Raw genomic sequence first — 17,792 nt, forward strand, 5'->3', positions numbered from 1 at the left:
GGGTACTCATTTCGCAGGTGATGTCTTCCAAAACATGTGTAAGTTGATGGGTATTAATAGTAGACTTCACACCCCTTACTGAACGCAAGCCAGTGCCAAGATGGAGAGGATGAATGGTATTATTAAAAATAAATTAAGTAAAATCATGGCAGAAACTGGACTGGGGTGGCCAGAAGCACTACCACTTGTACTCCATAGTATCAGGACAACTCCTAGACCCCCTCTCAATCTGTCCCCCTTTGAAATACTGTTCGGTAGACAACCTCATTTGATTATAAGCCAGCAGGAAGATTTGAAAGTAACAACGAGGTTACTGTAAGGTATCTTATAACAATGAGTAAACAGTTAAAGCAGCAACAGCAGAAACTGAAATTGTTGTCACCTGATATGCCTGAAACAAACTGTCATGATGTTGAACCTGGAGAATTTGTTATGATCAGAAATTTGTTGCGTTCAGGTTGTTTGACAGATCGGTGGGAAGGTCTGTATCAAGTGTTGCTGACAAATAGAACTTCGTTGAAAGTGGCAGAGAGAGATACATGGGTCCATTCCACTCATTGTAAGAAGGTCAACCAACCAGTGGAGAGACAAGGCGGAATCGAGGCAGATAACATAGACCTGTCAATTGTGAGTTTTTTCTGGGAGGGTTGAAGGTTACAGTGAGATACCTGAGCTAAAGAAATTTGTAGATCATTGTTTTCAGCAACGGAGTGGCCTGCTGTGGTTATCTTTGTGTTTTCTCCCAGAGTTTTCATCATCCTGAGTTGTTTCGGGATCTCTGGTTTCTGTTACAGAGGACAGAGGACAGAGAGGGGAGCTGATGGTGATATTGATGGAGTGGAGTTGGGAGGAGGAGCAATACAGTCACAAGGCAGGTATCTGACCAAACCCAGTACAGTAATTGTTAAGAGATCTGCTATTTTGGAAATTCAGAGACAGTGTGAAGGTCTATCGTCTGAAGATTATTGAATTTGTGAGTTTTGTGGGTCCCTAGTCGATGAGAGATGCATCCAACGGTGCCAGCCTAAGTATAACCCATATTGGGGTAGGTATCCTTTAGTGGATTATCATACCATGGTGGGCAAAGTTTTAAACCAAACTGACTGTTGGGTGTGCTCTCACGTGCCTCAAGGACAGCATAATGTAGGGTTAGTGCCATTTCCATTAAATGTCTCTGAGGTCTTAGAATTGCAACAAGGGAAGACGCTGGATGGAAAATTTGTTATGTCCAAACCACCTCATTTTCAACTCCACCAGTACCAAGTGGATAAATCACTTTTATGTTTGAACATCACCAACTTCAATAAACCAGGAAGTTGGGAGGTGACTGGGAATAACCAGACAATGACCTTCCCACTAAGAGCTGATTATGAGCCTATAAATTTTGAACTGTTACGCACAATTAGATTAAGTGGGAAACACTTCTGGTATCGGTACACACTAAGTGACATCAAAGAAATGGTTGGTAGAGTACCAGAAGGGTACTGTGCCAGGGTTATACAACCAGAAACTGTGTTAGCCAGATGGGAGAACCTGAGCTAAGATCATTTGTTAGGGAAATGTGTTGGATGATTATGATGCATTCTATTCCTTATGTTGTCCTGATGATGTATATTTTATTTGTGGTAGGAAAGCATATAAGTGGCTCTCTCCGAGTTCAGAAGGTTTGTGTTTTCTGGGAAAAGTACACCCAGAGGTTATGACCCTTACACATTGTGAAATGCTTGGTATTCATAAAAACACACCATCACCATATCTTCACACACAGTATAAACACCGTTACAAAAGAAACATGATACCTGGTGATGTACATAAAGCCACACAGTTAATTAGTGAAACAACTGGCTTTCAAATTTTAGTAGCATTTGATCCCACCAGGATCGCTCAGGGTACTCTAAATTTTTTATATATTCAAGATCTTGCTAAATTAATAGATAATATCACTGAGATGTATGATGACATGTTTAGGTACACAGGTAAGGAGTTACAGGCCTACAAGAAAGAACTGGTGCAACATAGACTAGGGTTAAATAGCTTAACAGCTGTCACTGGAGGGTACTGTGTGACCTTAGCCACCCAATTTGGTGTAAAGTGTTGCACATACATCACAAATGATACTAGTGACCCCAAGGAGGTGATAGACCAGAAGATGAACGAAATTCTGCAGTTAAAATGGGAATTTTGGAAGAACCATAATGCTTCAGTGGCTGAAGTAGAGGAAAAGGTAGAAGAATGGGTTTCTTGGTTGAACCCAGTGAAATGGTTCTCTGGCCTAGGAAAGTGGGCCCAGGAAATAGTTGCTAACATAGGTAAACTCTTGATCCTCATATTTGTTGTCGTCATAGTAATTGGCTTATGTGTCAAATGTGCCCCTACTGTGTTGAAATCTGGAAAATGTAAAGATAAGGTAAATAGCGACATTTAGGGTGTATAGATCATTAGGTATTCATATGATGCTATCAAATATATCATACAATGGTTACATTAAGGCATACATGTCTACTCTCCCTGATTGTCAGGTAGACTCCCTGAAATAGTGGCAATCTCCCTGACTCGCTGAAGAGTCCAGCAATCTCCCTGATTGCACCTGACCCCCATTATGTTATACAAAAAAACTGAGATATACACATTCAGATGGGATCATTAGTATAATTTCTCTGCATTGGTTATAAGGCACAATGATCCCTATGGCTACATGCATTTTGTGAAAAGTAACAGTGTGTTTTCATCACCAAACAGGTCTTACTAACTGCTTAGGGGCTCATTTACATTTGTATGTAAATAATTTTTATGCCACGCCTCTCAGATGTAACAGTACACGCCCACTTTAACGTGCATCTATAGGTGTTGCTTTCACAAACTCCCTGAAATGCTTTTTCAAAAGTAAGCAAGTTTGCATTAAGGTGCCTGGAGGATCAGTCTTTACCAATGTACAGTACCAACTATGTAGGATCAATTAACATAATGTTCCAGTGACATTTGGATGCCCTGTTGAACAAGGGACATGTGTTTCCCAAAAAGCTTGTAATATCCACAGAATTAGACAACCATTAAAAAGTTTATGTTTATTTTTTTGTAGTTGCATGTTGTTGTTTTTTTCTTCAGTTGTGATACATGAAGTTAACCTTCATGTATCATGCCATGAAACGATTGATGCTAAATGTTAACTGTAATGTTAACTGATCAGTATCTTACTGTAGATTTCCTTTCTTGAAAAAGCAATACATTAGACGCATAGAATATTAGCTCCAGTCTTCTGCAAAAAAACTGATTATGAATAGTGCAGCAAAAAAAAGACCAAAATTGAAAGTTATTTGCATAGGTATTTAATCTCCCTGTACGTCAGTAGTGGTGGGTGCAGGCGCTCACTGTCACAAAGTATTATTTCTTCTGCTAACACATCCAGCTCTCTAAGGTAAGGGGTGTGCTATAGGCATAGCACCTCAAGTAGTCTGGTTTTCAAGGCTTATTCGCGGTAATAGCTTTTCCCTGATTACTTCTCATTTCTGAGAACTGTTTTGGAAAAATGGTTATCGCAAAATTAGCCGCGGTTTTCGCAAATGGTAATCGCAAGTTACTTTTCATCATCTCTGAGTAGACGATAAGTTGTGCAAAATCCCTTATTTTTGAGTAAAAATGTTTGGACTTGGGGCCTGATTCAGAGCCGGACGCTATTTGCAAACGGGGCCGGCTATTTAAATTGAGCGCTCGCTCATTGCGGTCTGTTGACGCCTCTATGTCTGAGCGAGTGAGCGAACGAAACATGCGATCGCTATTATGTAAAGACGCCCCCTGGCCGTTCGCATCATACGTCATCTCCGCTATTTATTAGATTAATCGAGTACATCGAAAGGCGTCTGAACTGCTCGCAGTGCTTGTGGTAGGTTTTACTTCCCGCAATCACTGCGAGCAGTTCAGGCTAAAAGACAAACAAGTGACGTGGTCGATGACGCTGCTTTGTTAATTATGCACACCCATTAAACACCCGTTTTGACCGTTTGGCATGCCTGCGTTCGGATCTCCACTCCCCGTTTTCAAGCACCTTCCCCTGTTACCACCCACAAACGCCTCATTCTGTCACTCAAATCAGCAGGCCCTCACTGTTTTGCGAGCACACGATTTCCGACCGCAGTGACTGGTTGGCGCATGCGCATTACGACCCTTACGCGTGCGCAGATGTGCGAACATCGCTCGGAGCGAGCGTGCAGCCGCTTACGAGCGGCTCTGAATTAGGCCATTGGTGCAGAACCCCTTAGACACCCCTCTTAATGACTAATTAGGCAAAAAAAAATTTAATTGGCTTAATTTGGCAAATAATGACATGTCATATTTGGGGTGATAATGGGTTTAAAGTAGGGGTGAGTGGGTTCGGATTTCTGAAATCCGAACCCCCCCGAGCCCCCCCGATCCGAGGCCGATCCGAGTCAGGCTCGACTTTTCCCACCTGACTCGAATCTGAAATCGAGGCAAAACGTCATCATCCCGCCTTCCGGGTCTCGCAGGTTTTGGATCCTATATAAAGTACCCGCGTCGGCACCATTTTCTCACTCGGCTGTGGACAGTGAAGAGGGAGGTTGGGAGTTAGGGCTGGCTGGGCTGTGTAGTGTAGTGTAGTGTAGTGCAGTGTAGTGTTGTGCTGTGCTGTGCTGCGCTGTGTTGCTGTTGTCCATAAGGGCTGTGTCCACTCCTCCAAAGTCCATAGGGGCTGGCTGTGTTGTGCTGTGCTGCTGTTGTCCATAGGGGCTGTGTCCACTCCTCCAAAGTCCATAGGGGCTGGCTGTGTTGTGCTGTGCTGCTGTTGTCCATAGGGGCTGTGTCCACTCCTCCAAAGTCCATAGGGGCTGGCTGGACTGTGTTGTGCAGTCAGTTGTCCATAGGGGCTGTGTCCACTCCAAAGTCCTGTGCAGAGTCCCAGTCCTAAAGGGGTGCTGTAGTGTTGTCCAGGGGGTGCTCTGTCCATCAGGGGTGCTCCCCCCAAGTGCAAAAAAAAATAAAATATTTTCTGTGTTTGTGAATTGTGTGCGCAGTAGCCGCACGTGCATCAACAAAGTAGTGCCAAGCGTGCGTCTGTGTCATAAGTAAAGGGCCGGCTGGCTTGACCATTAAAGGGTGCTGTAACCCCCAAAGTACACTCCAAACAAAATAAAAAAATATTTTCTGTGTTTGTGAATTGTGTGCGCAGTAGCCGCACGTGCATCAACAAAGTAGTGCCAAGCGTGCGCCTGTGTCATAAGTAAAGGGCCGGCTGGCTTGACCGTTAAAGGGTGCTGTAACCCCCAAAGTACACTCCAAACCAAATAAAAAAATATTTTCTGTGTTTGTGAATTGTGTGCGCAGTAGCCGCACGTGCATCAACAAGGTAGTGCCAAGCGTGCGCCTGTGTCATAAGTAAAGGGCCGGCTGGCTTGACCGTTAAAGGGTGCTGTAACCCCCAAAGTACACTCCAAACCAAATAAAAACATATTTTCTGTGTTTGTGAATTGTGTGTGCAGTAGCCGCACGTGCATCAACAAAGTAGTGCCAAGCGTGCGCCTGTGTCATAAGTAAAGGGCCGGCTGGCTTGACCGTTAAAGGGTGCTGTAACCCCCAAAGTACACTCCAAACCAAATAAAAAAATATTTTCTGTGTTTGTGTATTGTGTGCGCAGTAGCCGCACGTGCATCAACAAAGTAGTGCCAAGCGTGCGCCTGTGTCATAAGTAAAGGGCCGGCTGGCTTGACCATTAAAGGGTGCTGTAACCCCCAAAGTACACTCCAAACAAAATAAAAAAATATTTTCTGTGTTTGTGAATTGTGTGCGCAGTAGCCGCACGTGCATCAACAAAGTAGTGCCAAGCATGCGCCTGTGTCCCATAAATAAAAGGCCGGCTGGATTGACCACTAAAGGGTGCTGTAACCCCCAAAGGGCATTCCAAACAAAATAAAAAAATATATTTTTTTGTGTTTGTGAATTGTGTGCGCAGTAGCCGCACGTGCATCAACAAAGTAGTGGCAAGCGTGCGCCTGTGTCCCATAAATAAAGGGCCAGCTGGATTGACCGCTAAAGGGTGCTGTAACCCCCAAAGGGCACTCCAAACAAAATAAAAAAATATTTTCTGTGTTTGTGAATTGTGTGCACTGTGGCTGCACGTGCATCAACAAAGGAGCAGCGCCAAGCGTGCGCCTGTGTCCCATAAGTAAAGGGCCGGCTGGCTTGTCCATTAAAGGGTGCTGTAACCCCCAAAGTACACTCCAAACAAAAAAAATATATATTTTCTGTGTTTGTGAATTGTGTGCACTGTAGCCGCACGTGCATCAACAAAGGAGCAGCGCCAAGCGTGCGCCTGTGTCCCATAAGTAAAGGGCCGGCTGGCTTGTCCGTTAAAGGGTGCAGTAACCCCCAAAGTACACTCCAAACAAAATAAAAAAATATTTTCTGTGTTTGTGAATTGTGTGCACTGTGGCTGCACGTGCATCAACAAAGGAGCAGCGCCAAGCGTGCGCCTGTGTCCCATAAGTAAAGAGCCAGCTGGCTCATTTCTTAAAGGGTGGTGTAACCCACAAAGTGGACTACTCTCCAGCAAAAATCAAAAAATATTTTCTGTGTTTGTGTGCGCCTTAGCCGCACGTATATATCAAATCAATATAACATAAATGTAGGACCAAACTTTCTCCGATAAAAATAAAATAGGGAAAGATCAAGAACCACTTCCTCCTAGTGCTGAAGTTGCTGCCACTAGTCATGACATAGACGATAACATGCCATCAACATCGTCTGCCAAGGCTGATGCCCAATGTCATAGTAGAGGGCACATACAATCCCAAATGACAAAGTTCAGGAAAATGACCTTAAAAAAAACATTTAAATCATCTGAAGAGAAACGTAAACTTGCCAATATGCCATTTATGACATGAAGTGGCAAGGAACGGCTAAGGTCTTTCCCTATGTTCATGACTAGTGGTTTAGCTTCACATGACGAGGGAAGCCCTCCTCCCGCTAAAAAAAATGAAACAAGTTAAGCTGGCAAAAGCACAGCGAAGAACTGTGCGTTCTAAGAGGATATCACAAATCCCCAAGGAGAGTCCAAGTGTGGTGGCGGTTGCGATGCCTGACCTTCCCAGCACTGGACGGGAAGAGGTGGCTCTTTCCACCATTTGCACGCCCCCTGCAAGTGCTGAAAGGAGCACCCACAGTCCACTTGCTGATATGCAAATTGAAGATGTCACTGTTGAAGTACAACAGGATGAGGACACTGGTGTACCTGGCGCTGAGGAGGAAGTTGGCGAGGAGGATTCTGATGGTGATGTGATTTTTTTAAATCAGGCTCCGGGGGAGACAGTTGTTGTCCGTGGGATGAAAAAGCCCATCACAGTCATGCCTGGGCAGAAGACCAAACATTCCACCTCTTTAGTCTGGCAATATTTCTATCCAAATCCGGACAACAACTGTCTTACCATATGTACCATATGTAAAGGTGAAATAAGTAGGGGTAGGGACGTTAACCACCTAGGAACATCCTCCCTTATATGGCACCTGCAGCGCGTTCATAAAAAGTTACTGTCAAGTTCAGAAACTTTGGCTAAGACCGTAAGCAGTCCAGGGACACCTAAATCCCTTTTTCCTGTTTTATCCAAGGAATCGGTGGATAAGGAGGATGAGGACGACATCTTGGCTCCGTAGAGCCAGTTTGTGCAGGGACACATTAATTGCCAGCTTGTTTTGTGGGGGCCCAAACAAACCAATCATTTCAGCCACAGTCATGTGGCAGACCCTGGCGCTGAAATGATTGGTTTGTTAAAGTGTGCATGTCCTATTTATACAACCATAAGGGTGGGTGGGAGGGCCCAAGGACAATTCCATCTTGCACCTCTTTTTTTTCTTTGCCGTATGTACTGTTTGGGGCCTAGTTTTTCAAACTGCCATCCTGTCTGCCACTGCAGTGTCACTCCTAGATGGGCCACGTGTTTGTGCCGCCCACTCGTGTCGCTTAGCATAGTCATCCAGCTACCTCGGTGCAACCTTTTGGCCATAAAAACAATATTATGAGGTGTTAGGTGTTCAGAATAGACTGGAAATGAGTGTAAATGAAGGTTATTGAGGTTAATAATTGAATAGGAGCATAAAAACCCACAAATTCTGTGATTTTAGCTGTTTTTAATGCTTTTTTAAAAAAAAATACAGATCCAAAACACAAAACCCAGAACCCAAAACACGGAAGGGTGGTTTTGGCAAAACCAATCCAGATCCAAAACACGAAGAAAGATCCAGATCCAAAACCAAAACACAAAACACGAAAAGTGGCCGGTGCACACCCCTAGTTTAAAGTAGTGGTGCAGGTATTTTGGGGGGCTGTATGGATGGCACATGTGTTTGAAACATGCAGTTGGCTGCACCAGGTGTATTTTTTAAAGTGTCCTAAAATGACACAACTATAGACTTGCACCCATGTTAATGTACCCCTAATTTAACAGCAATATTTATTTTGGCCCCCCAAAAAAAAGTTTTATATCTTTTTTTCACTGTAAAAAATAAAATGTATATAACATTTTACATAATTTAAGAACTCAAATCCTTTGATTATGTCCACTAACACAATTCTATACTATTCCCCTATCTTAGTTACCTTTTTTGGGATACAGGTTGATTTCCCTATTTTCAACTGCACTTTTCGCCGGTCTTCAATGTAAAGGTACTTATCCACTAGATGAGTAAACAATAACGATATCGATATCGTTTTGATCATTCGATAATCGTTTGAAAATCGTTTGCAGATTGTTTAAAATATTGGTCTGTTAAGGTGCATACACACTAGACGATATGCTCCCTGAGCGATATCGTCTAGTGTGTCCCCGGCAGGCTGTGCTCAATGTCGTTCATGACATTGAGCACAGCCGCTGAACGATATCATTAACGATATCGTTCAGCGCCGGGCTCTGTCCCCCATTCCCTGACATGCAGCAACCTGACGAGATCGTCAGGTTGGCCTGCATGTCAGCCCGATGAACGATAATGATGAACGACCCGCGGGAACGCGCGTCGTCGTTATCGTTCATCTTTTTGGGCTTAAAAATGGACGATAAAGTGGACGACTGAACGATAACGATATCGTTATCGTTCAGTCGTCCACTTTATCGCCCAGTGTGTACGCACCTTCAGACATCTATCATCGGGCAAACACGCTGGTCATGCTGGTCAACCTGACGATAATGTCAGGTTCAGCATGTTTGCAGATGATTGATTGTGCCTATACTGAACGATTGCTCATTCAGTGTAGGCACATCACAGACTGACAAATGACTGCATGATTACAATGTCGTAAACGCACAGTCTGTTGCCTGTCTTCTAGTGGATAGGTACCTTAAGAATTATCAGGCAAATGTGTTATCGCTCATTTTGCAATAGGATTGGCTGATAAACGGGAGTGCGCAAACATGCAAAAAGTGACAAATTCTGGCGAATAGTCCTAAAATTTTTCTTTGAGAAAACTTAACGTTATCCAGGCTAATTAGATATGGCCCATTGTGTGTTATACTGTACAATATACCACAAATTAACAAGAAATAATTGATTTTCTATACTGTATGTATAATAATGGATACAATTGTCAAATTTTTTTAATTTTTTTTTGTTAATAGCACTTTTTATATTGAAATAAATGGCTAAATTGGTTACCACCTTTTTTTTTGTAGTTTTTATACTTCGCAAATTGTCAATGATGTCACTCTTTGCAGAAACACCAGTATATTTAGCTTTTAAGTATTTTTATAGCAGGGTGTTCTGTCTTTTTTCACAATTGCACTTTCACTTGGAAGATTACGTTACACTCTTTGTTAAGATTATGGCTCATAACTTAAGAATTAATATGAAGTGTCTATCCACCACTGACTTAGCTTTTATCTGTTCTTTTGTTGTCATGTCCTGGGGGGAGAAAACACTAAAGGGAGGGACATTTTTGCATTCTAAAATTATTGCATAGCTTTCATACCATGGGAATGTCAACTTAACTGTGTGTACAATGCCTTAGCCTGTCTAAGGCTAACTGGCTTCCATTTATAGGTATAGACTGATCCTTAACACAGTATTAGACATCCTTTCAGGAAAACATTTTTAAGAAGTAGTATGTCACGCACTGATTCATCGTGGGCTCAGAATGTATTTTCATGCCATTACTATGGGTTATGTTATGCTAGCGTGTATAGTAAGAAAAAAACCCTTATGTTCTTCCCATAAATACAATACTCAGGAATTAATTATTTCTTTGTTGACAAAAACATTGTTATATTGCAGCATGAGATCATAAAAGTGGGTCAGTTTCATTGAATTGCCACAACAGTAAAAAGAAAAGAATTGAAAGAGACATATATATATATATATATATATATATATATATATATATATGATCACAGATACATGTGGGTTATTCATACAATTCTAGTAAATAGGAAGATTCTTTTATGTTCCTCTGTTGGCTTAGATGGGGAGACCACATGGAGATTTGAACAGAAAACAATATTTTAATCACTCGTAATATTTAAATCAATAAACCTAATTTTTTAGTAAAAAATGAAAAAACACCCACAGTGGTAGAGATGTGCAGGTTTGGTTCCCAGAGAACCAACAACTGAATTTAGGGGTTCTGAGTCCATGTTCGGAATCACTTTTGGGTACCGAGTCGAATCAAGTCCCAGTTCGGATCTTCCTTTGGTTCGGAAATCATCGCATTTAAAAACCGAACTCGGGTTTTGGATTGCATGTACTGTAAACAGGTCAAAATTACATAATTTTAGCTGTTTTTTTTTTATTTAATTACAAAACAATACAGATCCAAATCCTAAAAACGTGAGGGTGGTTTTGTAAAGCCAAAACACATAGATGAATCCGGATCCAAAATCAAAACACAGGGGTCAGCACACATCTTTAACTCATGTATACGTAATTATAAACCCATTATTGGAAAGTGATCAAAACTAATGTGCAATCACGTATTTGATATATACAAACCAATAATAGAACAATACAGTTACACTTACAACAGTGTTTTTTTTCATGCAAGAGACAATTTTTTCTTTATACAATACATTTCCATTTAAAAAGAGAAAATAGTTATAATAGTGAAGCTTTGGGATAAATTTCAAGGATACTGTGTCTCAAGGTGTTTATTGTACTCACATCTACCAGATTGTTCAGAGCCTTTAAGTGTCTACTTCTCAGACTTATAATGCATTAGGGATAGTACTGATTATTCAGATCTTAAATCTTCTTATCCTGGCCTCTACATCAATGAAACAGGAATAAATCCATAACTTTCCGATGAGCATAAAACACCCCAAAGGATTTACAAACCCACTACCAGAATGGGCATATCAGGTGTACAGAGCAATGTAAAGATGATCAAAGTCCTGAATAAATAAGTCTGAATCTTTTTAGCTCATCCTGGCAGCCCGACTTCATTCTCCTTCCACTTCCGCCCTTCCAACAGCAGGAAGAGGTAATAGCAGTCTCAAATAATGATCATCTAATTACTGCAAAAGGTTCTGTCTCCGGAAATGCAAAAAGGGGTAGCCAGGGATCAAAAGAGAGGTAGTCGTCCAAAACTCAATGGTCAAACACAGGTAATCCATAAGAGGAGTAGAGTCAGGATTGTCGTTCTATTAAAACTTATTTAATAATCTGGCAAGTGATCAGCCTGCTCTTTTATAGTTCATACAGTGAGGGGTTCAGAACATACATGTAGGAAACTCCTGTAGTTCACAACTATGAACCTATAGATAGATAGCAGGTAGATAAATAGATAGATAGATAGATAGATAGATAGATGAAAAAATAAATTCCTTGTTCTCTGATAAACAACAGTACAAATAACTGTAAATGCATTTCACCTGGTTGAAACATCAGCACAGCTCTTTAGTAAAATAGTGATTAAAAAAAAATATATACATCATATATCTATTATATATCATGTGTGTTGAATGATATGGTGAAATTCACAGCCTCATATATCCAATATCATTCCGACATCTCGAGGGTCCCTTATTAACTGTCCCTAATCACTCGTCACTCACATTTCATCAGTCATGAGTTATATCTTGTCACTCATTACTCATCACTCCCATCTATCATTGTCAGGGCTTGCTTGATTCTGACAAATCATGGTATTTGATTCTGACAATGGATACTGTTCTGAGTCGTATTCTATTGACATCTGTATTGACATCTATGTTTGTATTACCTCTTACAGAAAATAAATTGTGACTTTACTCCATCCAAGTGAAAAATTCCTTGTAAAACCAAAATATATGTTTGTCATGCACTGGGCTCATACATGACAACCTACAGTATGTGTCTCTATTTTTCTTCCATTTTAAAGCACTGGAAGCTGAGCACTCTCAGTAGCAGTGGGTTAAACAAATGTATGGGCAAGAAAACTGCTGGTTCTTGCAGAAACATTGCATGGAGCTTATATTATATCCAATTGTGCAGTCCTTGAACTCCATATCTGAATTAATTCTCCATTCACATGAACAAGTGTTGAGTGTCCACGCTAACAACCACGACCAAAACAATGCACTCCACTCCCATTACAAATAATAAGAAAAGCTACTTTTTCTGTTGTAAAAATGTACCCTGCAGCATGGTATATAATACCTAAATAATATGAAATCAAAATATTTTGTCTAAAGTAAAATTCAGTGTAGACATTTCGGGGGAAATGTAATAGAGTCTGAGTTTGATTGTGACTATTGACTCAAATCAATTTGCAGCGAGTTTAAGGCGAGTCTGTACTATGTAATAGAGTATGAGTTGGAGGGTGCCAGTATGTCAAGAGATGCAAGTCCATGAAAGTGTTTCTGGGGGAGAACTCGGAACTCGAGTTTCATTACAAGTTGTGAGTTTAGCAGAAACCTACACAGATCAGTGAGATCCAAGCAGGCTTCTGTGTGTAAAAACTAAAAAGGGTTTAAGGGCCCATTTATCAACAAGTTTTATCATATACAACGAGTTTTAAAACTCGTTGCATATGATAATGGTACTCAAGCTAATCAGCTCCTATCTGTTAGTTGCTTGAAAAATTACAGTTGGGAGCTAATTGGCTTGAGCACCAATTATCATAAAGCAATGAGTTTTAAAACTCACTGCGTATGATAAAGTTCATTGGAAAATAGGCCCCTAAAAGTGTTAAAATCCCCCCCCCAGAAAACATGACATGAGGTTTCCCCCCCCCAAAAGCATAACCAGCACTGGGCTGCGTGACCTGGGGAAGTAGAGTGTGGAAAAGATATAGGGGTTCCCTGTATTTTCATCAACCAGCAACAGGCTCTGTGAGCCGGTCCTGGTTGTGGAAATACGGGGAAGAAAAAATGAGTAGTGGTCCCCTGTATTATCTACAACCAGCACCTAGCACTAACTAGCAGGGGGGGGTAATGCTGCAGCTGGGAGACACACTTTATGTGGTCTCCTGGCCAAAGCATTCAGCACCACAAACTAGTCAGCCTAGGCCGGGGATCCCTTTGGAGGTGAGGACCCCCTAGGGGTCCTCCCTCTCCAGAGTGCCCCAGTCAAGGGCTGAAACCTGGAACTATCCCCAACATCCCTGGCTGGTGGATGCGGGGTCGATTGTGTAAAAAAATGGATATAAACTAATATTGTATTTTGCAGGAGGACTAGAGGTCCCAGCAAGCCTTCCCCCACTCATGGGTACTTGGAGAACCACAAGTAACAGTAGGCGGAGCATTAAGGGCCCGCTAGTACCTCTAGTTCCCCTTGCAAAAGAAATATTAAAACAATGACAAGACACACACTGTAGGCTGTACATTTTTATTAAACATACACTCACTCATCCATTCACTCACACTCACACTACAACTTACCTTGTCCTTTGCGCCTTTCTGTCTCCTTGTCCAGAAGAATCCACAATCGCTGTAAAACAAATCCATACTCACCCATTCCTTGGTTCTAGTCCTCTTTGGTCCATGTAGGCATCCATGGTCTTGGTAAAAAAATGAAAACAGATACGTGCAGCCCACAGACACAGTACTGTCCTCTAAGGACAGTACTTACTGAATGAAGGCCTGGGATGACTAGTGTGGTTTGCTGAATGCTTTGGCCGGGGGACCCTGTGAAACCTGTTTTGCGGCTGTGGCATTACACCCCTGCTAGTAAGAGCCTGGTGCTGGTTGCGGATAATACGGGGGACCCCTACTCATTTTGTCCCCCGTATTTCCACAACCAGGACCAGCTCACAGAACCTGATGATGGTTGATGAAAATACTACTACATCTTTTCCCCCCCGGATTTCACAACTAGGACTGGTCATGGTTATGCTTTTGGGGGGGAACCTCTCATCATTTTTTATTTTTTATTTCAACACTTTAATTCCTATTGACACACAGAAGCCTGCATTCATTTTACTGATCTGTGAAGGCTTCGGCTATACATGCTGCTGCACAGGCTAAACTCGCTAGCCTGAAGCAGGTATTTTATTTAGCTATTTATTTTACATGTTTTAAGCGAGTTTACAACTCATGCCCTATTAAATTGTGCGAGTTGGTTATTTGAAATAAGAAAACATCTGGATGTGAGTTTGTATGTACAAGACAAGAAGGCTTGATGCGAGTTCCATACGACTTTGTAACTTCTTACATCCATCGAGTGCAAACTCACATGATTTTTGCCACTTGCACCTATTTCAAATTCGTACTCTATTACATTTTCCCTTTCATGTTAAATTACAATCAAAGTTGGATTTATTATAGTAATAATTGTTACTTGTGTATTTGATTATGCAAAACAAATGCTGTTAACTGTTTTAATTTGAAAAAAAGAAATTTTACTCAGTTGACCACAGGAGGATGCTAAAGTCCTTGTCCAATGAATATCAAGGGAAACAGCAGAGTGTAAACAGCACTGGGATAAAAGAAAATACTTTTATAGTATTACTTTATAGTTATATGTGAAAATAGTATAAATGTTCACAGGAATTACGAAAATAAAACTAAATTCACTCCATTGAAATTATAGTGGTTCATTTATGTCATACTTTTATTGAGTCTTTCTATAGTTTACAAGTCACACAAAATCTTAAAGTTTATACCTGATCATAGATAAAATGTTCTAGTTGGATAAAAAATTCACTGATTTATAATATATACATTTTATTTTACTACATTTCATACAAAGGGGTAAATTTACTAAGCTGAGAGTTTGGGAGAGTTTGCAAACTCTGGAGAGTTTGGGCATTTTATCCCACTCTCAAATTTACTAATGTCAACCTCGGGAGAGAGTTCTCCTTTGCTACGGGAAAATAGTGGAGAGTTAGCAAACTCTCTTCAATTCACCATCTGCAAAATTTGAGAACCGTTTCACTGGCGAAGATAAGATTCTGGAATTTACCAAGCAGAGAGTTTCTAAACTCTCAGGAGATGGGAAAACTCTCCTGTAAAAACTCGTGAAAAAAATACACCTTCCTGTGATCTGAGAGTTTGGCAGAAACATACACAGATCACTGTGATCCATGTATGTTTCTGCCTGTAAATATAGAAAATAAATTAAAATTTCGCCAGGGCTATGGGTCCAAAGCATTCTCAGCCCAAGCCGGTCAGGCCAAGCCAGGGATCTCAGGGGAGGTGGAGACCCCCAAAAAAGGGGCCCCCCTCTCCCTTAACCCCAGGCTTGGTCTGAAGCCTGGGGCTCTTTCCCGCACCCCTGGAACATTGGATACAGGGGTAATAAAGTGGGGAAATTTAAGTAAACTATTGTATTTTACAGTGGGACTACAGGTGCCAGCATGCCTGCCCTTTGGCACTTGTGGAGCTACATGTGCCAGAAAACAGGCGGCACCTGTACCCCCACTGTAAAATAAATAGTTAAATAAAGACAAAACACACACACCGTTAGTAGTAAAACTTTATTACACACACCTACCCATTCACACATACTTACCTATACCAGACTGCATACTTACCTATATCCTGGCACTGGTCTCTGCAGCATCCCCGGGACTTGGCAAAACTAAAATAAAATGACTGGCCCGATCAGACGGACCCAGGATCAGTATGTGTGTTGCCACACATACTGATACCTCCCGAATGCCAGCTGATGGGACTGCACGGGGTTTGCATGTCCAGCCAGCCAATCAGCGGTCGCTAACTGTAGAGTGGCCGTTGATTATCTCTGGCTACTGACAGTTCCCACATGGGAACTGTCAGTAGCCAGAGCCAATCAGCGGCCGCTCTACAGTCAGTGTGGCCACTGATTGGCTGGTGGGACAGGTAAGTATGTGTGAATGGGTAGGTGTGTGTAATAAAGCTTTACTAATCATGGTGTGTGTGTTTTGTCTTTATTTAACTATTTATTTTACAGTGGGGGTACAGGTGCCGCCTGTCTGCTGGCACTTGTAGTTCCACAAGTGCCAATGGGCAGGCATGCTGGCACCTGTAGTCCCACTGTAAAATACAATAGTTTACTTACATTTTCCCACTTTATTACCCCGTACCCAACGCTCCAGGGGTGTGGGGAAGAGCCCCAGGCTTCAGACCAAGCCTGGGGTTAAAGGAGAGGAGGGACCCCTTTTTGGGGGGTCCCCACCTCCCCTGAGATCCCCGGCTTGGCCTGACCGGCTTGGGCTGAGAATGCTTTGGACCCGGAGCCCCGGTGAAAGGGTCTCCGGGCTGTGGCATTACAGCCCGGATGTTTTGGGTCTGGTGCTGGTTTTAAATATAGGGGGGACCCTATGCAATTTTTCCCCCCTGTATTTAAAATCAGGACTGGCCCTGCTGCCTGGTGTTGGTTTCTAAATTACGTGGGAACCCTACACATTTTGTTCCCCGTAATCTTAGAAACCAGGACAGGTTGGCTAAGCTTTAGGGGGGGGCCTATGTAATTTTTAAAAAACACTTTAACCCGTTTTTTGACATTTACAACACAAGCAGCTTACACATATCTCACTGATATGTGCAGGCTGATTGCTCGGGAGAGTTTTGCAGAGAGAAGACACTGCAATCTCGAAGTGAGTCATCTCCTGCAAAACCTGCTACCACTGGGAGAAATCTCATGCAAAACCTGCTACTCGGCAGAGAAATCTTGTTCTGTTTCACCATCGGCCATCTCACTCTCAGCTAAACTCCCTTCTTTGTAAATTTGAGAGTTTCAGGAGCTTCAAATCATCAGAGTTTAGGTGAAGCTAATTGAGTTGAAAAAAAAGCAAACTCTCCCAGACTCGATTCTTAGTAAATTTACCCCAAAGTATTTTGTTGGCTTTTTTATTATCATTATTTTGTGTTTTATGTATCATTCTTTATATATTTTTGATGTCCTTACATACAATACAATATACTCATCATTCCAGTGAAAAAGAGTGTACAAAGGACTTTGATAAATCAATCTGCTACACTTATGTTCTGGGTCAAAATCCTAAAACGACTTTTGCTATTCAAGTCAACTGGTGTCAATGTCCCTAATCTATTTTGGACAGTTATTGATTTTCTAAATCAGTTAACTTAATTCCAGTTCTCATGTCTGTTTTAATAATAAAAACAGTCTCATGGCAAACTAACTTTTGGAAATACAGTATATAGTACTTTAAAAAGTAATTCCTTATTGTAATTTCTCATTGTTATTGGCTCCTTTGGTTGATTAAATATGTTTGATTGTGATATGCCCTATATGCTTATTACTGTATAAATCAAACTTGCAAAGAAAACATAAAATTCTATCAAATAAAAAGATGGTAAGGACTGTGAAAGTACATTTGAGAACTCTGTATGATTTTGTAGTAGTGTTATAAACATTGTGTTAGTAGTGTCATAAATATTGAA

The sequence above is a fragment of the Taudactylus pleione genome, unplaced genomic scaffold, assembly GCF_031769625.1.
Source record: "Taudactylus pleione unplaced genomic scaffold, aTauple2 ptg000181l, whole genome shotgun sequence".
Taxonomy (NCBI): domain Eukaryota; kingdom Metazoa; phylum Chordata; class Amphibia; order Anura; family Myobatrachidae; genus Taudactylus; species Taudactylus pleione.